At 42.3% G+C, this 23,967-nt stretch overlaps 1 long non-coding RNA gene across 3 annotated transcripts; it reads left to right on the top strand.

The window, feature by feature from the left end:
• Positions 1 to 8,393: 8,393 nt before the first annotated feature.
• LOC121544436 lies at positions 8,394 to 23,937 on the top strand. 3 transcript variants are annotated; one of them, XR_005996110.2, is made up of 4 exons: positions 8,394 to 8,523; positions 9,041 to 9,170; positions 10,220 to 10,291; positions 23,757 to 23,937. It is a non-coding gene; the product is annotated as an uncharacterized LOC121544436 (long non-coding RNA). The 3 variants fall into 3 exon arrangements; XR_005996109.2 differs by lacking the exon at positions 23,757 to 23,937 and adding an exon at positions 22,456 to 22,520; XR_005996111.2 differs by lacking the exons at positions 10,220 to 10,291; positions 23,757 to 23,937 and adding an exon at positions 9,559 to 9,627.
• Positions 23,938 to 23,967: the final 30 nt, after the last annotated feature.

The raw sequence follows: 23,967 nt of genomic DNA, 5'->3' as shown, positions 1-23,967 counted from the left end.
GTAGGCTAAGTTATGAGGGGGAAAGGGACCAAATTATTAGGGTGAGGCACATGGGCTACTAATAGTTTACTACACAACATACACTTAGCATTACTTTCTTAGCTACAGTATACATATCTCCCTGGCAAATTACATCATGTATGCAGCAGCATTCAATACATTTTTGGACTCACTTGGAACAGGAAGGTGGGGCGGCAGTCCTTCTTATGGGCAAATGTTTTTATTAAACTTTGTCATCAAAGTCTGGCATTCTCTGGATTTATGGTGCTTTCAAGACAACTGGGAACTCGAAAAAAAAAACAAGACGTCAATGATCTTCAGGTCAGAGCTCTAGAAAGAAGCCAGAGTTCCCGACTTGGAATTCCAAATTGGATGACTGTTCAAAGCATATTTTCCCAGTCTGAGCTAATTATTTTCAAAGTTCGCAGTTGTCTTGAACTCACTGAAGTCTGAGATTTCCCAGCTCTGAGTTTGCAGTTGTTTTGAACGCGGCAGAAGTCATTCTGGCTTGTCAGCATGGCCAATGTATTCAACCTTTTCTGGCCCATGGTGTTGAATGTTTATCCTTTTAAGCTTGGAAAAGAGACCCTTAAACCCAGACTTGGACCACACACCGAATAGCAGGCAGGGGAAGCAAAATATGGATTGCTTTGCAACACTTGCAGTGAGTCACTGATTCCTTCCAAACCACTCATTGTTGAATTTGCGATTTCCAACTTGTTGTGTAATGTTTATGTCCAATGGCCAATGAGCACCGATACGTTTTATCTATAATTGATCTTCATATGACAAGGATTGAAAAGGATTTGCCATTAGATTGTCGACGTGATTCATGATGATAACTACTTGTCTAGCTTGCTAGCTAAGATTTTGAAAGTATGATGTTGACATAATCAGTCCAATCAAAGCTAATGTAGATATAACGTGATTTGACGTCATTTTATCTGTGGCCAATGACCTTGAGCCTTCTTGGATGGGCACTTCTAATGTAAATCTATGGCAGCACCCAAGGGGGCTTGAATTTTCTTTTTGAATGTAGATTTTGCAGTGACGTAGTGTCCCCATGAGTGACAGAACACTGAGCCAATCACGGCGCAACTAGAGAAGATTACCAAACCCTACGCTCTGTATTTTCCGCTGGCTGCCCCGCCACCACAGAAAACACTGAGCTAGGCTGAAACACTTTCATTTTGGAGCTGCCTTAAGAAAGCAAAAAAGAGCCCATGTTTGTTTGTGGCTCTATTAACTCAATAAATGTATTTTGACATTATTTTTTTATTTTTTATTTTTATATACAGTTGAAGTTGGAAGTTTACATACTCCTTGGCCAAATACATTTAAACTCAGTTTTTCACAATTCCTGACATTTAATCCTAGTAAAAATTCCCTGTCTTAGGTCAGTTGGGATCACCTCTTTCTTTTAAGAATGTGAAATAATAGAATAATAGTAGAGAGAATGATTTATTTCAGCTTTTATTTATTTCATCACATTCCCAGTGGGTCAGAAGTTTACATACACTCAATTAGTATTTGGTAGCATTGCCTTTCAATTGTTTAACTTGGGTCAAACAGTTCGGGTAGCCTTCCACAAGCTTCCCACAATAAGTTGGGTGAATTTTGTCCCTTTCCTCCTGACAGAGCTGGTGTAACTGAGTCAGGTTTGTAGGCCTCCTTGCTCGCACATGCTTTTTCAGTTCTGCCCACACATTTTCTATAGGATTGAGGTCAGGGCTTTGTGATGGCCACTCCAATACCTTGACTTTGTTGTCCTAAAGCCATTTTGCCACAACTTTGGAAGTATGCTTGGGGTCATTGTCCATTTGGAAGACCCATTTGCGACCAAGCTTTAACTTCCTGACTGATGTCTTGAGATGTTGCTTCAATATATCCACATAATTTTACTTCCTCATGATGCCATCTATTTTGTGAAGTGCACCAGTCTCTCCTGCAGCAAAGCACCCCCACAGCATGATGCTGCCACCCCCGTGCTTCACGGTTGGGATGGTGTTCTTCGGCTTGCAAGTATACCCCTTTTTCCTCCAAACATAACGATGGTCATTATGGCCAAACAGTTCTATTTTTGTTTCATCAGACCAGAGGACATTTCTCCAAAAAGTACAATCTTTGTCCTCATGTGCAGTTGCGGTTTTGGAGCAGTGGCTTCTTCCTTGCTGAGTATATAGATACTTTTGTACCTGTTTCCTCCAGCATCTTCACAAGGTCCTTTGCTGTTGTTCTAGGATTGATTTGCACTTTTCGCACCAAAGTACGTTCATCTTTAGGAGACAGAACGCGTCTCCTTCCTGAGCAGTATGATGGCTGCGTGGTCCCATGGAGTTTATACTTGCGTACTATTGTTTGTACAGATGAACGTGGTACCGTCAGGCGTTTGGAAATTGCTCCCAAGGATGAACCAGACTTGTGGAGGTCTACCATTTTTTTCTGAGGTCTTGGCTGATTTCTTTTGATTTTCCCATGATGTCAAGCAAAGAGGCACTGAGTTTGAAGGTAGGCCTTGAAATACATCCACAGGTACACCTCCAATTGACTCAAATGATGTCAATTAGCCTATCAGAACCTTCTAAAGCCATGACATCATTTTCTGGAATTTTCCAAGCTGTTTAAAGGCACAGTCAACTTAGTGTATGTAAACTTCTGACCCACTGGAATTGTGATAGACTGAATTATAAGTGAAATAATCTGTCTGTAAACAATTGTTGGAAAAATTACTTGTGTCATGCACAAAGTAGATATCCTAACCGAATTGTCAAAACTATAGTTTGTTAACAAGAAATGTGTGGAGTGGTTGAAAATGAGTTTTAATGACTCCAACCTAAGTGAATGTAAACTTCCGACTTCAACTGTATATATTTTTTAGCTAAACAGGTGGGGTTCAAAAGCCCCCACCTGCCCTGAATGACGGGTTGCCACTGATGCCCACTGAAAAAAAGTGGGTATACGGCTTATACGTGGTCCTCTGTAGCTCAATTGGTAGAGCATGGCGCTTGTAACGCTAGGGTAGTGGGTTCGATCCCCGGGACCAACCATACGTAAAAATGTATGCACACATGACTGTAAGTCGCTTTGGATAAAAGCGTCTGCTAGATGGCATATTATTATTATTATTATTATTATACCTGCGTATACCCTCCACTACACCACTCGCCCTTTGTGTTTAACAAAATGTACACTGTCCTACATGAGTGCACTGGTATTACGGTTGCTGTCCTTTCAGAATCATGATCCTGTCACACACTGAAGGCCTATAGGTTCGCCACTGCGCAAACATGTCTATAATAGATATAAAGGCTGTTAAGATATTAATGTTTCAAGAAAGGAGTGTATATATTTGGCCTGGCGAATAGGTTTTATGTGCTGACTGAAGCTGATAATTATGAGTTTTTTACGTCGCTGGTCTCGACTGGTCTCGGGAAGAAATTCTGAGTCCTCACTATATGAGACCAAGTCAAGACCGAGTACATATGTATCCGACATCGAGACTAGACCGAGACACTCAATATGTGGTCTGGAGTACTACACTGCTCACAGCTGTAATTGCTGCCAAAGGTGATTATTACATGTATGGACTTAGGGGTGTTAATACATATGTAAATTCAATATTTCTGTATTTCATTTTCAACACATTTGCAAAAATATCTAAAAACATATTTTCACTTTGTCATTATGGGGTATTGTGTGTAGATGGTTGAGATTATTATATTTTATTCAGGGTGTAACACAACAAAATGTAGAATAAATTAAGGGGTATGAATACTTTCTGAAGGCACTGTATCATATTAACATGGCATAAGTCATGGTATTTGTTAACTTTTTGTTCATAAAATATGTTTCTACTAACAGATCCCACTGTACATATCAAATTATAATAAATGTGAGGTAATGTGTTGCGGCTAATTGTATAGCTAATAGGTTACGTGTTTGTAAATCGACTGAGGTGAAGTTACAGAAACCAATGTGATAACGGCTCTGGAATTTTTTTTGCTTGTTTTTGCTGTTCTCCAAATAGTATTTTAGAGTTTTAAATTGTATAGAAATGCAGTAAATGAGCTTAAACTTTCTTAAAATGTATTGGATGGGAGCGATCCCCCCTAAAACTCAGACCCTGGTTACGATCCTGTCTAGAGCCATAATCATTATGCTTAATTCTATTTAAAAAAAAATATATATATATATTTCTGCTTATCTAAACATACCTATTTTTTTTGTTTTGTTAGTTTTTTGAGCTGTCTGTATCCTCTCTGAATCTATGCATATCTGCTAAAATCTGGGTAAAAGATTGAAAGGAATGTGAGTCTTATACAGTGCATTTAGTTATTGCTTGCTCTTCTAAAGTCTACCAACCTTGCCAGCAGGCATGCCAGCTAAGATAGTTAGACAAGCTAGCTACTCTTACTTGATTGAAATAGTTTATTCGTAGCTAGTTCTGAGGTTGGGAGAATTCATAAATGGCTAGTAGAATTACAAAGAAAAAACAAACAAACAAAAATGTTAATAAAATAAACAGCACAGATCTGAGGGGGCACATGCCCCTGTGCCCTCTGAAAACAATCCATAAAGGAACAGCTGTGTTCCAGGATGAAATTGGGCCTCCTGTAGCTCAGTTGGTAGAGCATGGTGCTTGCAACGCCAGGGTTGTGGGTTCGTTTCCCACGGGGGGCCAGTGTGAAAAATGTAGGCACTCACTAACTGTAAGTCGCTCTGGAGAAGAGCGTCTGCTAAATGACTAAAATGTAAATGTAATGAAATCCTCTCTCTTCTGTGGCTGCTGCTTTCCATTTGAAAAGTAACATCCATGCAACGTTTCTCCACAGACGTTCCAGTATGAAAGAACAGTAATCTATATAATATATCTATATAATCTATAATATATATAATCCAATCTATACAGTTTTTCCAATTTTGTTGCATTACAACCTGTAATTTAAATTGATTTTTATTTGGATTTCATGTAATGGACATTTTGTGAAATGAAAAAAATTACTGATCTCAGTATATACAGTGGGGAGAACAAGTATTTGATTCCCTGCTGATTTTGCAGGTTTTCCTACTTACAAAGCATGTAGAGGTCTGTAATTTTTATCATAGGTACACTTCAACTGTGAGAGACGGAATCTAAAACAAAAATCCAGAAAATCACATTGTATGATTTTTAAGTAATTAATTTGCATTTTATTGCATGACATAAGTATTTGATCACCTACCAACCAGTAAGAATTCCGTCTCTCACAGACCTCTTAGTTTTTCTTTAAGAAGCCCTCCTGTTCTCCACTCATTACTTGTATTAACTGCACCTGTTTGAACTCGTTACCTGTATAAAAGACACCTGTCCACACATTCAATCAAACAGACTCCAACCTCTCCACAATGGCCAAGACCAGAGAGCTGTGTAAGGACATCAGGGATAAAATTGTAGACCTGCACAAGGCTGGGATGGGCTACAGGACAATAGGCAAGCAGCTTGGTGAGAAGGCAACAACTGTTGGCGCAATTATTCGAAAATGGAAGAAGTTCAAGATGACGGTCAATCACCCTCGGTCTGGGGCTCCATGCAAGATCTCACTTCGTGGGCCATCAATGATCATGAGGAAGGTGAGGGATCAGCCCAGAACTACACAGCAGGACCTGGTCAATGACCTGAAGAGAGCTGGGACCACAGTCTCAAAGAAAACCATTAGTAACACACTACACCATCATGGATTAAAATCCTGCAGCGCACGCAAGGTCCCCCTGCTCAAGCCAGCGCATGTCCAGGCCCGTCTGAAGTTTGCCAATGACCATCTGGATGATCCAGAGGAGGAATGGGAGAAGGTAATGTGGTCTGATGAGACAAAAATAGAGCTTTTTGGTCTAAACTCCACTCGCCATGTTTGGAGGAAGAAGAAGGATGAGTACAACCCCAAGAACATAATCCCAACCGTGAAGCATGGAGGTGGAAACATCATTCTTTGGGGATGCTTTTCTGCAAAGGGGACAGGACGACTGCACCGTATTGAGGGGATGATGGATGGGGCCATGTATCGTGAGATCTTGGCCAACAACCTCCTTCCCTCAGTAAGAGCATTGAAGATGGGTCGTGGCTGGGTCTTCCAGCATGATAACGACCCGAAACACACAGCCAGGGCAACTAAGGAGTGGCTCCGTAAGAAGCATCTCAAGGTCCTGGAGTGGCCTAGCCAGTCTCCAGACCTGAACCCAATAGAAAATCTTTGGAGGGAGCTGAAAGTCCGTATTGCCCAGCGACAGCCCCGAAACCTGAAGGATCTGGAGAAGGTCTGTATGGAGGAGTGGGCCAAAATCCCTACTGCAGTGTGTGCAAACCTGATAAAGACCTACAGGAAACGTATGATCTCTGTAATTGCAAACAAAGGTTTCTGTACCAAATATTAAGTTCTGCTTTTCTGATGTATCAAATAATTATGTCATGCAATAAAATGCAAATTAATTACTTAAAAATCATACAATGTGATTTTCTGGATTTACCTATGATAAAAATTACAGACCTCTACATGCTTTGTAAGTAGGAAAACCTGCAAAATCGGCAGTGTATCAAATACTTGTTCTCCCCACTGTATACACCTGTTCTGAAAGGCCCCAGAGTCTGCAACACCACTAAGCAAGGGGCACCACCAAGCAAGTGGCACCATGAAGACCAAGGAGTTCTCCAAACAGGTCAGGGACAAAGTTGTGGAGAAGTACAGATAAGGGTTGGGTTATAAAAAAAATTATCAGAAACATTGAACATCCCACGGAGCACCATTAAATCCATTATTACAAAATAGAAAGAATATGGCACCACAACAAACCTGCCAAGAGAGGGCCACCCAACCAAAACTCACGGACCAGGCAAGGAGGGCATTAATCAGAGAGGCAACAAAGAGACCAAAGATAACCCTGAAGGAGCTGCAAAGCTCCACAGAGTAGATTGGAGTATCTGTTCATAGGACCACTTTAAGCCGTACACTCCACAGAGCTGGGCTTTACGGAAGAGTGGCCATAAAAAAGTCATTGCTTAAAGAAAAAAATAAGCAAAAGGCATGTGGGAGACTCCCCAAACATATGGAAGAAGGTACTCTGGTCAGATGAGGCAAAAATTGAGCTTTTTGGGCATCAAGGAAAACGCTATGTCTGGCGCAAACCCAACACCTTTCATCACCCCAAGAACACCATCCCCACAGTGAAGCATGCTGGTGGCAGCATCATGCTGTGGAGATGTTTTTTATCGGCAGGGACTGGGAAACTGGTCAGAATTGAAGGAATGATGGATGGGGGAAATTATTGAGGGAAACCTCTTTCAGTCTTCCAGAGATTTGAGACTGGGATGGAGGTTACATTTACATTTTACATTTACATCATTTAGCAGACGCTCTTATCCAGAGCGACTTACAAATTGGTGCATTCACCTTATAGCCTTCCAGCAGGACAATGACCCTAAGCATACTGCTAAAGCAACACTCGAGTGGTTTAAGGGGAAACATTTAAATGTCTTGGAATGGCCTAGTCAAAGCCCAGACCTCAATCCAATTGAGAATCTGTGGTATGACTTAAAGATTGCTGTACACCAGCGGAACCCATCCAACTTGAAGGAGCTGGAGCAGTTTTGCCTTGAAGAATGGGCAAAAATCCCAGTGGCTAGATGTGCCAAGCTTATAGAGACATACCCCAAGAGACTTGCAGCTGTAATTGCTGCAAAAGGTGGCTCTACAAAGTATTGACGTTGGGGGTTGAATAGTTATGCACGCTCAAGTTTTCTGTTTTTGTCGTATTTCTTGTTTGTTTCACAAAAAAAATATTTTGCATCTTCAAAGTGGTAGGCATGTTGTGTAAATCAAAAGATACAAACCCCCCTAAAATCCATTTTAATTCCAGGTTGTAAGGCAACAAAATAGGAAAAATGCCAAGGGGGGTGAATACTTTCACAAGCCACTGTAATCTCTATATTTGTATTTATTTATGTCTCTTTGTTTCTTAAGAGAATTGATCACTGGTCTAAGAAATTAATTGAAAATGTATAGGCATTTAAAATCTAAAAGAAACCTTTTTGAGATTCAGAATAAGTTGAAAAGGAAAACGGAAAAGGAAAAAACATATTAGCCTTGTCTATATAATAAGGTGGCCTATCAAATTAGTTGAGTCATCCTAATGGGGAGGGCTGCTAACAGATGTACTGACCAATAGCAGCCTGGACATTAGTGTTTGAGAGGCATGCTTAGCGTCCCGTAGTCATAACACACTCAGAGGGACAGACAGACAGTCAGACCCACAGCCTGTTAGATGGTGGCCACTCCACTCAAAGGTCTCACACAGCCAGCAGTGTAGAGGAGGAGCAGTAGCACGCGCGCACACACACACACACACACACACACACACACACACACACACAAACACAGTCTGGGAGAGGAGGAGAAGCAACAGGAGCCATCTGACACTGTGGGACGGGAGAAGGCTGTTACTAACTGTCCCTTGTCACCATGTCGGACTGCGGATGCGAGGGACTGCCTATGGGTGAGTGTCAGACAGACGGACGGACAGACGGACACAGCAGGCAATCAGACAGACAGAGAGGGGAGCAATCAGACAGACAGTCAGGCAAGCAGGCAGGAAGACAGGCACAAAAACAGGCAGACAGACAGAGAGGGGAGACAAGCAGACAGACAGACAGACAGACAGACAGACAGACAGACAGACAGACAGACAGACAGACAGACAAACAGACAAACAGAGAGAGAGGGCAGGCAGGCAGGCAGGCAGGCAGGCAGGCAGGCAGGCAGGCAGGCAGGCAGGCAGGCAGGCAGGCAGGCAGGGCTGATCAGCTCCATCCTGCGTTGGCCTGAGACCACTGGGACCGCTCACCCTGCAAATATTCAGGCCATATATGGAGACTTATGCTTTCAGTCGTGATTTCTGTCATATCGAGACTTACCTAACTGTGTGTATGTTTTATACTAGAGAGGGAGAGAGAGACGGGGAGGGGGGTAGACACAGTGGAGCTGGGTCTTAACAATGGTTTTCTGCTTGACAGTGCTCCACAACGAGAGGCCGATTGTGATTTCTGTGCATAATGTGTCACTGAATCTACTCTAAGCGGTGTCCTATTCCAGAGGGGAACCTGAGTCATCTAGTTTCTCCCGACATGACATCAGCAACAAATGGTAAAGAGCTGTTCCTAGATGGGGTTGTGCGTTTATGTGTGCCCACATATCTTGTGTGACCGACGGGCATTGAGTGAGGGGGTCATTTCTTATAAGTAGAGCCAAGTACTGAGAAGAGCTGAAGGTTTCCAGCAGCTCTGGCAGGGGAGAAGAAACAGTCAGATATAAATAGTCTAGCACCTTTCCCCCCTGCTGTCTGGGATCGTCCCTTCACTCTCCCACTCCCAGCATATTCACTCCCTAGCTATGCTAAATACAATTGTGTAGCATTTAGGCTGAGGAGCGGAGTGGCTTTCTACTTTTCAATTCACATTACATCCTTGCCTTAGCTTTCGTTGTGGCTGGCAACGTGAAATGATTTCTCTTTTGTTCTCTATTGGTCCTCAAGCAAGAACATGACATCACGGATTCTCATCAGACCAACTCCTTGAATGCCCTACTCCTTTAGTGTGCAGCTGTGTAAAAAAATAAATATATTTTGCTCAAAACATAGTTTTACCCTTTAGTGTGTGTACTGTATTTGTACTTGGGATTTTCACCAGTAAAAGTTAAGGAAGATGTCTTTAACATTTTGGCCAGAGTAAACCATCTCGCATCCCCTCATCCTCTCTGGTATGAGCAAAGGATGGAAGGAAGTGGAAATGCTTGTAGTTTGTGGTGACAACAATCCATAAGAACAAAGACTATTTCAACATTTTATGGATCGAAGGCAAGTACCTATGACTGGAAAAGCATAAAAAGATCGCAAATACACTGTAATGAAAATGTTAAGGCTTTCCAGAACTGCAATATGGACAGATTGTTTTGAGGTGTGCCTTCAAGATGCCTTTCATAGGCACACATATCTTATAGCCTGTGACACAATTCTTGTGTGTTTTGGTAAGAGTAGGCCTACTCACCAAAACATGACAACCATTGTAGGCTATAATCATGTCCGCTATATTGAGTGAGAGAATCCACAGCACACCATAGCTACATTTAGGCCATGTCCAAGGTACATTATTCTCTATTTGATGCAATACATTACATTTACTCTCAATTGTTTGCAGGGCAAGCCCATACCACAGTCATCCCAGGGCAAGAAACAAAGGATGAGAAGGTTGAAGAGGTGCAAGATAGAGGTGAGGGAAAAATGTGAAGCAGATGAATTATACCTGTGATGAAACAGTTCTGCATGGGTGATAAATAGCCATCAACTTTAACGCCAAGCTGCATACATTACATGGGGATTGGCATAGGTTCTGGGCCACTGACTTCAGCCAGGCATCCCTCTAAAGTGGGGAAATAAAGTATTTAGTCAGCCACCAATTGTGCAAGTTCTCCCACTTAAAAAGATGAGAGAGGCCTGTAATTTTCATCATAGGTACACATCAACTATGACAGACAAATTGAGAAAATAAAATCCAGAAAATCACATTATAGGATTTTTTATGAATTTATTTGCAAATTATGGTGGAAAATAAGTATTTGGTCACCTACAAACAAGCAAGATTTCTGGCTCTCACAGACCTGTAACTTCTTCTTTAAGAGGCTCCTCTGTCCTCCACTCGTTACCTGTATTAATGGCACCTGTTTGAACTTGTTATCAGTATAAAAGACACCTGTCCACAACCTCAAACAGTCACACTCCAAACTCCACTATGGCCAAGACCAAAGAGCTGTCAAAGGACACCAGAAACAAAATTGTAGACCTGCACCAGGCTGGGAAGACTGAATCTGCAATAGGTAAGCAGCTTGGTTTGAAGAAATAAACTGTGGGAGCAATTATTAGGAAATGGAAGACATACAAGACCAATGATAATCTCCCTCGATCTGGGGCTCCACGCAAGATCTCACCCCGTGGGGTCAAAATGATCACAAAAACGGTGAGCATAAATCCCAGAACCACACGGGGGGACCTAGTGAATGATCTGCAGAGAGCTGGGACCAAAGTAACAAAGCCTACCATCAGTAACACATTACGCCACCAGGGACTCAAATCCTGCAGTGCCAGACGTGTCCCCCTGCTTAAGCCAGTACATGTCCAGGCCCGTCTGAAGTTTGCTAGAGTGCATTTGGATGATCCAGAAGAGGATTGGGAGAATGTCATATGGTCAGATGAAACCAAAATAGAACTTTTTGGTAATAACTCAACTCGTCGTGTTTGGAGGACAAAGAATGCTGAGTTGCATCCAAAGAACACCATACCTACTGTGAAGCATGAGGGTGGAAACATCATGCTTTGGGGCTGTTTTTCTGCAAATGGACCAGGACGACTGATCCGTGTAAAGGAAAGAATGAATGGGGCCATGTATCGTGAGATTGAGTGAAAACCTCCTTCCATCAGCAAGGGCATTGAAGATGAAACGTGGCTGGGTCTTTCAGCATGACAATGATCCCAAATACACCGCCCGGGCAACGAAGGAGTGGCTTCATAAGAAGCATTTCAAGGTCCTGGAGTGGCCTAGCCAGTCTCCAGATCTCAACCCCATAGAATTTTTTTTGAGGGAGTTGAAAGTCTGTGTTGCCCAGCGACAGCCCCAAAACATCACTGCTCTAGAGGAGATCTGCATGGAGGAATGGGCCAAAATACCAGCAACAGTGTGTGAAAACCTTGTGAAGACTTACAGAAAACGTTTGACCTGTGTCATTGCCAACAAAGGGTATATAAAAGTTTTGAGAAACTTTTGTTATTGACCAAATACTTATTTTCCACCATAATTTGCAAATAAATTCATTAAAAATCCTACAATGTGATTTTCTGGATTTTTTTTCCTCATTTTGTCTGTCATAGTTGACGTGTACCTATGATGAAAATTACAGGCCTCTCTCATCTTTTTATGTGGGAGAACTTGCACAATTGGTGGCTGACTAAATACTATTTTCCCCCACTGTATATGGCTTGAAGACGTGAACAAGTACCCCTAGTGGTATGAAGTCAATTGTAGCCTAGGTTCACCTTACACACATTTGACTAGTGAGGAATCCCAAATCTTTGGCAGAATGTTGCTTTTAGTTTGGGTATTAATGAGAGCTCCTCAAATCAATCTGACAGTAATATTTGATCAAGGTACATGAATCTATACAGCTGTGGATGCTAAGGTGCATGGTTTCCCATGCCGTGTTTATTCTTGCCTGTATTGTGTCGTTGATTTTAATTCTAGCGGAGATTACTTAAATTGCTTGCCAAGTGATGGATTCAAAGCCTGTATCGGATGCAGAATAAATATCTTAGTTATACAGTAACAGTATGCATTATCAGACTTGGAAGTGTGTGGTGCACGCATGCCCTTGTAACGTGGGGGAACGCACCATAAATAACCTTTCCTGTAGCCAATACTATCCCACCTTTTTTTAATATGCAAGGTGAGGACCTCAGGAGTAAACACAGCAGTTTATTTCTATCAGGGAGCGGAGCATGGGAATAACCAGTCATTTCATACAAAAATATAGGCTTTATTCACAATTCTGAAGCAACTCAGTAGGAGATTGTTCTCAGACAGAAACTTCCATGGCTTTGCGTTTGATACTCTTCCTGTCAACATCATTTTTTTACAGCTCGTTATCATAGATGAACGTCATCACAAACAAGTATTACATCTCAATGTATCAGGTAGTTTCAATAAATAGGATGTTCAATCAGAATTCAACAACATACCTAGGGAGTCGCACCATGGGAGAAGGGGAACCAGTGGCTATGGGCACATTTGCCACAAACATACTCACAATCCATTCTCATCATCAATTTGGTCTAGGCCACAGCCATCCGCCCAAGGCACGCCAGCCTGTACACAGTAAGAGGAACCCCTTAATGAGCGCAAACAGCACAGCTTGTATACATGGGCATGGCAGCCATGCCCCTAATTGACAATTACAGACACCTGGCGCTGAAAGAGGGTGCGTTCAACAACGTATTCAGTTTCACCCTGTTACACCCTCGTGCACTGCATGTGTGTGTGTCCTGCTATCTCTGTGTGTTCCTATCTGTACAGGAAGTGGGGGAGGGGACGAACATGAATTCAGATCGGCCAAGTCAGATATGATTAATGTCGTAGTCGCTTCACAGAACATGAAGCATTGCATGCATCAGAAAATACAAACGGTATGGGCCCATTGGATTCCATTCTACACAGTCATGAATTATAGTGTCCACTGGACTGTAGGACATATACACACACTGTAGTGAGTTTTAAGTCATAAGGTGAAAATGAAATGCATGTCACATGATAGTTGTTGTGAGGTTGAAGTCAGACATCTCTCTCATCATAATTCAACCCCCACACTCTTAGAAAAAAAATGTGCTATCTAGAACCTAAAAGGGTTCTTTGGCTGTCCCCATAGGAGAACCCTTTGAATAACAATTTTTGGTTCCAGGTAGAAGAACCCTTTTGACTTCCATGTAGAACCCTTTACGCAGAGGGTTCTACCTGGAACCAAAAAGGGTTCTCCTATGGGGACAGCCGAAGAACCCTTTTGGAACCATTTTTTCTAAGAGTGCACTGTGTTCATGATTCATGACTGAAGTAATTACCAGCTCATTTCCTTGTCAAATTCTGTGAAATTAACACAGCCATGACCAAAACATGATTTTACACCCTAGCGATTCAATCTTTAGAGTTCTTCAGAATATACCCAGGACTATGTGATGCTGTACCCTATTATTTTTCAATTAATCTTGTGCTCCATACTCCAAAATATGTATGGTCGTTGCTATCCAAACTATAGTTTCCCAACTGTCCTTTGACCCTCAGTTGTATGCACACTGGAGCTATGCATTGTGGGTACCCAGCCTCACTGCTGCTAGCCTGGCTTAGTATATGGCCTCTAATCCACACCTCAATGACATCATCATCCAGCTCAGTTGGTCTAAATGGGGAGAGTGAGGTCAGCCAGTGATGGGTAAGGTGTGTGTGTGTATGCACTCGCACGTGTGTGTGTGTGTGAGTTCATTTGTGCGCATGTTGAGCACAGGGGCGGAGAGAACTCTATGACATTATTGGCTGACTAGACGTACTCCACTGATCCACGAAAGCCCAGCCTAGACGGTACTGTGGAAGTAGGACTTAGCTATGAAGGTCAGGACGATGAGATGTTGTGAACAGCAGACACACATTGAAGTTACCCAGTCAAAATAATTGTGCATTGTATCTATGAAGTTGGCACTCAAAGGGAGATACAGCAGTTGCTATAATTGCCCCTGAGAGAATAATACAGTTTATTCAGTTTAATTGAATTGAATATGACTTCTCAGTACTGTGATTACAGCCAAATCACAACAGCATTTAATGCTTTGAACTTCATGCTAATTAACACTTGTGATTTGGAGAGATCATCAACACCATTAGCACATACACAGTCAGAGCCAGACGCATGACAGTGTGGCATGCTATGTCTTTGACTACATACCAAATGGCACCCTATTCCCTATAAAGTGTACTACTGATCAAAAGAAGTACACTACTAAGGCTGCGTTTACACAGGCAGCCCAATTCACTAGTTGGTCTTTTGACTAACAGCTATGAAAAAGACTTGATGTGAAAAGATCTGATGTGATTGGTCAAAAAACCAATTAGTGGGGGGAAAAAAGGTCAGAATTGGGCTGCCTGTCTTTTGGGACGCCAGGCTGGGCTAATGAGGCTCTGTTGGTTCCTGTGGTGGGTTCGTGCCAGCCTGACAGACTCACACTATAACAATCTAATCTTCACAGCTAGAAGATGCTTCAGAGAGCCAGATCAAGTATTAATGTTTTCTTCAAAGACCTAACTCAATTTCAATTTGACCATTTTTTGACAATTTTTCTCAAAGTTGACTTTCAGAATAGCCTAATAACTGTGTTTCGCACCCAGATCTTGCTTTGATTGGTGATTTACTGAATCTTACTTTAAGTAACTCCATCTACAGTTTACAGTATGACGCCTAATGTATACATTAAAAGGTCAATCTGCAGTTCGAACAATAACAGCGCGGGGACCCCGCCACTGTTTTGCTAAATAGCTGAGGGATGGTGCTCGAGGACCACTCTCAAATGTTTATGTCCAAAAATGGATGTAGCAGCTGCCCCTTTAAGTATTACAAGATGGCTGCATTTCATTATTACTGGAGCTAGAGGTAGAGCAGGTAATAGGCCTACCTTCCACAGCCTCTTCAGGATTACTGTCTATTTCCATCACAGGTGCCTCCTTCTCCATCTGCCTGTGGCTCCAGAGTGGGGACACTCCTCGGCTGCATCTCAATAGTCTTAATAGCAATTTCCTGTCCTCGTCTCCTCATCCCTTCTCCTTCATCTCCGCTTCTTAACAAATCCAAAGCAGATTAAAGCTATATGGTGGATTCCTACAATTAACCTTTTGTATTACTACGAGGAATTGGCATCCTCCTGTTTAATTTCTATCCCATCATTGGAGATTAAAGAAAGGAGAGGAGGAATATAAGCTATTGAGATGCAGCCGAGGACTGTTGTGACAAAGAGCTCAGTGAGAGAGAGAGAGAGAGAGAGAGAGAGAGAGAGAGAGAGAGAGAGAGAGAGAGAGAGAGAGAGAGAGAGAGAGAGAGAGAGAGAGAGAGAGAGAGAGAGAGAGAGAGAGAGAGAGAGAGAGAGAGAGAGAGAGAGAGAGAGAGAGAGAGAGAGAGAGAGAGAGAGAGAGAGAGAGAGAGAACCAGCAGGAGACGGGACGCTCTGTTTGAAGCCTCCGCGACGAGAACAATGGCTCCCCAAAAACAGATTTACTTAACCTTCAATTAGAGAGAACAATGTTTTATTACGTAGTCGAACTGTTTGCAGCAGTAGCCATTTTGTTGGTGTTGGTAATAACCACCCGAATCAGGGACAGACATCATGATAGTAAGTGAGATAGTAGTAAGATAGTAAATGATAGTCATTTTGAATATGCACATAATGAAATTATAGACTGTGACAAAAGACTAAGCCAGAACAAGGGCTGTGACCCAGATTGATAAATCATAAGAACGTTAGCTTCTATGATCTGGCGCTATCTGTGTACACAGTACAGTGACAATGCTGCTGTGCTGAAGCTGTGACATTAGAATAGAACTGAGAGAATGAAATCAATAAGAATAAAATGTTCTTATCGATTTCCTCTGTTCCCAGTCCCTCTGTTTGTTGGCTGATCATGTTATGGTACTAGCTGGTCATGTTATGGTACTGGCTGGTCATGTTGTGATACTGGCTGGTCATGTTGTGATACTGGCTGGTCATGTTATGATACTGGCTGGTCATGTTATGATACTGGCTGGTCATGTAGTGTGACGGTTATGCTACTGGTTGTCATATTGTAATATTGGCTGGTCATGTTATGATACTGGCTGGTCATATTATAATACTGGCTGGTCATGTTATGATACTGGCTGGTCATATTATGATACTGGCTGGTCATGTTATGATACTGGCTGGTCATATTATGATACTGGCTGGTCATGTTGTGATACTGGCTGGTCATGTTATGATACTGGCTGGTCATGTTGTGATACTGGCTGGTCATGTTATGGTACTAGCTGGTCATGTTACGATACTGGCTGGTCATGTTGTGATACTGGCTGGTCATGTTATGATATTGGCTGGTCATGTTGTGATACTGGCTGGTCATGTTATGGTACTGGCTGGTCATGTAGTGTGACGGTTATGCTACTGGTTGTCATATTGTAATATTGGCTGGTCATGTTATGATACTGGCTGGTCATATTATAATACTGGCTGGTCATGTTATGATACTGGCTGGTCATATTATGATACTGGCTGGTCATATTATGATACTGGCTGGTCATATTATGATACTGGCTGGTCATGTTATGATACTGGCTGGTCATGTTATGATACTGGCTGGTCATATTATGATACTGGCTGGTCATGTTATGATACTGGCTGGTCATATTATGATACTGGCTGGTCATGTTGTGATACTGGCTGGTCATGTTATGATACTGGCTGGTCATGTTATGATACTGGCTGGTCATGTTATGGTACTGGCTGGTCATGTAGTGTGACGGTTATACTACTGGTTGTCATATTGTAATATTGGCTGGTCATGTTATGATACTGGCTGGTCATATTATGATACTGGCTGGTCATGTTACGATACTGGCTGGTCATATTATGATATTGGCTGGTCATGTTATGATACTGGCTGGTCATGTTACGATACTGGCTGGTCATGTTATGATACTGGCTGGTCATGTTACAATACTGGCTGGTCATGTTGTGATATTGGCTGGTCATGTTGTGATAATGGCAAGTCATGTTGTGATACTGGCTGGTCATGTGATATTGGCAAGTCATGTTGTGATAATGGCAGGTCATGTGATATTGGCAGGTCATGCTATGATAATGGCTGGTCATATATTGTGACAGGAATGATATTGGATGGTCATATTGTGATATTACACTGTAAAAAAAAAAATATGTTGATTTGATTCAATGTACAATTGTAAGGCAACCAGATGCAATAGGATTGTGAGTTTGCCCAACAAAAATGATCGTGAGCAAACTCAAAATCCTATTGCAGCTGGTTGCCTTACAATTTTACGTTGAATCCCACATATTTTTCTATTTTTTTTTTGACAGTGTAGCTGGTCATGTTATGATTCTGGCTGGCCATGTTGTGTGATAGTTCCACCAGTCACGTGCCACTCCTATTATAGATGAGGAAGGCAGCTTTAGTGCAGCTTTTGTCTTTAAATCCATCAGCCTTACACAATATTAATCTCATATCTCAGAATCTATATATATCTGATGGGGAGGTTCTATCTATGGAATAAAGCCTTTTCAGATTACAACCAAATTACAACCGACATATTCATTTTGTTGTAGTAGGTAGTTGCAATTTAGCTTGTGGGTGGATGAATCCAAAACATGAGAGTGACTGTACAACTGAGCATTAACAGTCCATCATCACATACTGTGACTTCTGTGTTTATGTAGGGCAAGATATTTTGCCTGCCGATATTCCGCAGTGACATTTATTCTGAGTGATGATTATTGTATTTATTTTGTTGCAGACGCTAGGTGGTGAGACTTACTGCAAACAGGGCTTGCCCTTCCATTCTTCGTTGGAGAATGTACCATTATGCTTCTCCACTGGATTCCATAGGCATTGAAAACAAAGCAATGCACTGTCTTTCAAGTCTGTTCTGGACCATTTGATTCTTATTATAAATGTTTCAGTCATAATAGTGAAGTACATTGAAAGTGTTGGGTTAATTCTATGTTTTTTTTTATTCCTTTATGTAGTTCATTCTTCTATCCATCATTGGTATAAGTAGAGTGTTCTGTATTCAGTGTCTTGTAATAGTGTCTTGTGATAATAGCTCCTGAGTGGCGCAGTGGTCTAAGGCACTGCATCGCAGTGCAAACTGTGCCACTAGAGATCCTGGTTCGAATCCAGGCTCTGTCGCAGCCGGCCGCGACCGGGAGACCCATGGGGCGGCGCACAATTGGCCCAGCGTCGTCCAGGGTAGGGGAGGGAATGGCCGGCAGGGATGTAGCTCAGTTGATAGAGCATGGCGTTTGCAACGCCAGGGTTGTGGGTTCGATTCCCACGGGGGGGCAAGTATAAAAAAATATATATATATGTATTCACTAACTGTAAGTCGCTCTGGATAAGAGCGTCTGCTAAATGACTAAAATGTAAATGTAAAATAATACCTGGCCTGTATTGTGTAGTACGCAGTATGCATATTGTGGCGCAGAATGAAGGTTATTTCCTCCAATATACACATGCATGCACGCAGGTGTGCACGTGCGCACGCACACAACCACACAACCACACAAACAACCACACACACAACCGCACACACACACACACACTTCTCTCCACTGCTATTTCCACTCTCCCATCCACAGATCAGAACATTATGAAGAAAAGAGGTGACGACCTGCTGTCACCCATAGACATGAAATGTATTTCTATGCTGTCACCAACCTTATTATTTTCACACTATCCGACTCTCACATGAGCCAGTGTTAGAACAGAGCTCTATTCTGAGGCTCAGACAGTGTGCTGGTGTGCTGCCCAGACCACTGATTACCCCTTTATGAACCTTGGCCCTCTCTTATCACTCATGAATAAGCACTTCTAGGAAAACCCATCAGACTGACTAAGATCATTTTGGCTGCCTTTCTCTAACACATTTGTGCCCTCAGATCTGCAAACAGCACACTGTTTGACTAAGGCGAGAAGGAGGAATTGGTGTGACACACCCCAATAACACCCTAACACTTGGGGAAAAACACATCACACAAAGACAGACCATTTTGGCTGCAATCAACTGCCTTTTTTCTCCAACTCATTTGGAACACAGATTGAGTGCCCTCAGATCTCTCCAAAACAGACAAATTGGGGTTTACCCCAATGTTTGACTAAGGCTTGGGGGACCTATTTGTGTGTCACATTGGTGTCATCAGCCCCTAGGCAGATGGTAGGTACATTTTAGAGAGAGGGATTAATCATCTAGGATAGCCATAACTCTTTTGATTGTAGCTTTAATCCTGGCCCACTGGCAGACTGGCAGGCCGTCTATAATACTGCCCCAAAGCTGCTGTGTGGTTTAAGATGTGGTTCTGTTTCCAGCGGGGCAATGGAATGCACATCTGGAGACAGCAGTGGTATCACAGAAATAGAATGACTAGAACAGACATTCCCATTCAAGTCAACGTTGAATGTTCTAGTAATTATATTTGAATGATTGGGATATCTTCCATAGAGCAGCATGGATGGATGGAAGCACCCTTCAGGTTAGGTTCCCTCTGAAGCGTTCCTCCAGTCACTGCTTGTGGGTTGTTGTGTGTAGTGGGCTGTCTACCAGCACCTACCCCCTGAGACCTGAGTATGTGTCTGACTGTGAGTGTGTGCTGGACCGCAGCCAGGGGCGGTGGAGAACAATGAGATTAGTGGGAGGGGGACGGGGACGGGGTGAGGGGGGTGGGAGTAGAGCCCTCCTCCAGCTGCCACCCGCGGTAGACCCCTGCCTCACGCCCCTCACCAACCCCCGTATTGCCGCACGCTCTCCAGCCCTAATCTAGAGCTCCAATCTGCCCTCATACAGACTCCAATCTGAGTGTATTCTAATTTAGCCACAGTGAGGCTTTTCTTAGATGATAACCTCGTGTTTTTCAACTGTGGGCATCTAAAGGAAAGGAATACCATTGTGTTTTATACATAACTAGCCCTTACATAGATCAATCACAACATTGGTATTATAATTTTTTGGGGTGTTTGCAAATTTGTATTACATACCACTATGCCTGGAGAAAAACAGATCAATATGAATTTGAACAGACAGATAAACACCTTTTAAAAGGGCGTCCCCATCATTCATATTTAGTATGATGCAGAAGGGAATACATGGACAAGTGAAAGCAGAATTGCAACATTGTGATACAGACAGCGATATTCCAGTAATGTTTTTGCCGTCTCTGATATAGAAGCACTACAAAGGAGAGCCTTGTCTGCTCCTGTAGGTCACCAGAAAATAGGAGTCTTAGGGGGCCTTCATGCTGTTGTGTAATAGGCTAGCTAGGTGGAACAGCACAGAGTGCAGTACAATCCCCTGAGGGGAAATAGAGGAGAACGCTCCACAACCAGTACCCACCTGGGATTACCCTACCTCAGCTGTTCTGTAGGAATCAGTAGGAAAGCCCCTAACACATCACCGCCATGCTCTGAGACAAAGCAGTGTAGGTTTAAGCAGATCTGAGCTCTGTCCCTTCTTGCAACAATCATTAGAGCGTTCTTTGTTGTGTTTTTGGCCTTGTTTCCTTTCATGAGGCAGAACAGTGCGAGGAGTGTTTGAAAATAAATATAGACCACCATCTTTATGCATATGTCTTTCTTTCCATCCCGCGCCAGGCGCATGAATACTTGAAAGAGGTTTTCCACCATGACAGCTCCAGTCAGAAGACCCACAGTCAAAATGAAGAGGCAGTTTCTCTCTTTCCCTCCCTCCCTCCCTCCCTCCCTCCCCCCCTCCCTCCCTCCCTCCCTCCCTCCCTCTTCGTCTTCTTTGATGATTACACTGTCTGCTTTCAGACAGATAACGCTGAGAATAATGATGTTTAGCTTCCACACTGATCGTGTTCAACCGCCCTCTTGTTTAGCTTCTTGGGATGATAGAGCGGGAAGATGTGACATCACAATTTTTTTTTGTAATTGTTTATTTTCTACATTTATTTGTCAGGGACCATGTACAACATGCCATTTCACCAGATTTAGCTAGATAGCTAATTTTCATCTGTAGTCCCTGGGCAGGAAACAATCAACAGTAATACATCAATAAAATCCTACAATATAACACACTATTCAAATATATATATATGTATGTGTGTATAGATAGATAGATAGATAGATAGATAGATAGATAGATAGATAGATAGATAGATAGATAGATAGATAGATAGATAGATAGATAGATAGATAGATAGATAGATAGATAGATAGATAGATAGATAGATAGATAGATAGATAGATAGATAGATAGATAGATAGATAGATAGATAGATAGATAGATAGATAGATAGATAGATAGATAGATAGATAGATAGAAAAAAATCAAAATATACAACAATATAATGATATTACATCAGTGTTTAAATGTCCCTTGGTCCTACAGTATCTGCCATCTTAAGAGTCGGAATGTCTTAATGTTCTCATGACTGGTTTGCCTTTAGCTACTTTTTCAGGTTTGCCTTGAAGCTAGCAAAGGTGCTCCACTCTCTCACACTGGTTGGCAGGGTGTTCCATAATCCAGACGCTCTGACTGAAAAAGATGTCTGGCCAAATTTAGTGGACCTAAACTGAGTTGAGCAGTCCCCTTTGGTTGAAGCTCTTGTTGTCCTGGTATTGTCCTTGCAATATGTAACAAACTGTTCAAGAGGTGGTGGGGCAAGGTCATGAGTGATCTTAAACAGCAGAGACGTGTCGGCAAGGCATAAGAAGCTATCAAAGCTCAGTAGGTTGTGTTTCTTAATGATATTGCAGTGGTGATAGGTGTTTTTTTTTTTGTCCAAATACTTTCAGAGTTTGTTTATAAAGCTTTTGGAGTGGTTTCATTGCTGTGATACTAGCATGTGACCAGGTTGTGACACAGTACGAGAGATGGGACAGAATCATTGAGTGCATGTACAGTTTAGCAGCATCTGTTGACATTTGGTTTCTGATCAATTTGAAATTGACCAGGTTGCGTTTTGCTGTTCGGTATACTTTTTTAATTTGTTTTTTCAAGGAAAGGTTAGAGTCAATAATTATTCCTAAGTATTTAAAATGTGACACCACCTCAATCCTCTGTCCCTTTACAGTTCCCTCAGGCTGATGGATCTCACTGTTCCTGATGGAGAAATATGTATACATGAATACTTGAAAGAGGTCTTCCACCATGACAGCTCCAGTCAGAAGACCCGCAGTCAAAATGAAGAGGCAGTTTTTCTCCCTCCCTCCCTCCCTCCCTCCCTCCCTCCCTCCCTCCCTCCCTCCCTCCCTCCCTCCCTCCCTCCCTCCCTCCCTCCCTCCCTCTTCGTCTTCTTTGATGATTACACTGTCTGCTTTAAGACAGATAAAGCTGAGAATAATGATGTTTAGCTTCAACACTGATTGTGTTCAACCGACTTCTTGTTTAGCTTCTTGGGATGATAGAAGATCATTGTTTTGTGACTTTGTGGTCCAAATCCCTCTCTGCCCCAGTCTGACTTCAGGGCCAAATGTTGCAGAGAGAAATGTCACGAATAGAGTTAACATGATTCCTTGTTCTGCTTGCCAGAGAGGCATGTTTGTTCTACATCATATATTTCTATATGAACCCGTTGAAGTGTTGACTGGTAGACTGGGTCAAATCAAATCAACGTTTATTTGCTGTGTACACAGATGTTAAGGCAGGTGCAGGAAACTGCTTTTGAGTCTAGCTCTAGCAGTGCAGTAAATATCTAACAGTACAATAATAATACACAAATAATCCCAAGAAGAAAAAGAAGAAACAAGAGATTAAGAAATTTCAGAACGAGCAATATCAGAACGAGCAATGTCAGAACGAGCAATGTCAGAGTCCAGATATAAATATATGTGGTTTGTATAGACAGTATGGACAATATATAAGTAGGAAAAAGGTATGTACAGCTGTAGTTGTATAGGATGATGGCTTACTGTTCTGCAATAGAAACCCCTTTTCTTTGCTAGCCTCAGCATCCCTCTAACCTCTTCTCTGTGTTCCCTCTATCTCTGTTATTTTTCTCCTGAATTGATTGATTCCTCTCTTCTCTTGGATTCATCTCTTCTCTTTGAGACTGAGAAATAGTTTTATTCTATATATATATTTATTAATATCAGTTCGGTTTCGCTCATATCAGTGGCTCTTTGGGATTATTATTGTCACGAAAAGATTTCTGGCAGCAGGCCAGAAGAGCTGAACAATAAAATAGTGACAATATCAATATATAATCCCATTCTTCTCATTTAATTCCTTCTACAAACTGCAATCTCTTTTTCTTCCTTGTTTCCTTCTATTCCCCTTATTCTCTTCCTGGTGATCAGAGCCTGTCTGCCTCTGTTTTTTGTCCTGTCTCTCTCTCTCTCTCTTTATCTCTCTCTTGCTCTCTGTCCTCTCTAGGCAAAGGGGATGATCTGTCTTTTGAAAGAGGCCCAACCCCCTCTGTACTCGTCCACAGTCAGTGAAAGGCCGGGGCCGGGGAAGGCTGTCCAAGGCATTATCCAAACACTCACACGCACGCACACGCACACGCTCTCTCTCTCTCTCTCTCTCTCTCTCTCTCTCTCTCTCTCTCTCTCTCTCTCTCTCTCTCTCTCTCTCTCTCTCTCTC

This window comes from Coregonus clupeaformis, chromosome 29, assembly GCF_020615455.1.
Source record: "Coregonus clupeaformis isolate EN_2021a chromosome 29, ASM2061545v1, whole genome shotgun sequence".
NCBI classification, from domain to species: domain Eukaryota; kingdom Metazoa; phylum Chordata; class Actinopteri; order Salmoniformes; family Salmonidae; genus Coregonus; species Coregonus clupeaformis.
This window is presented reverse-complemented; position numbering and strand designations above follow the sequence as displayed.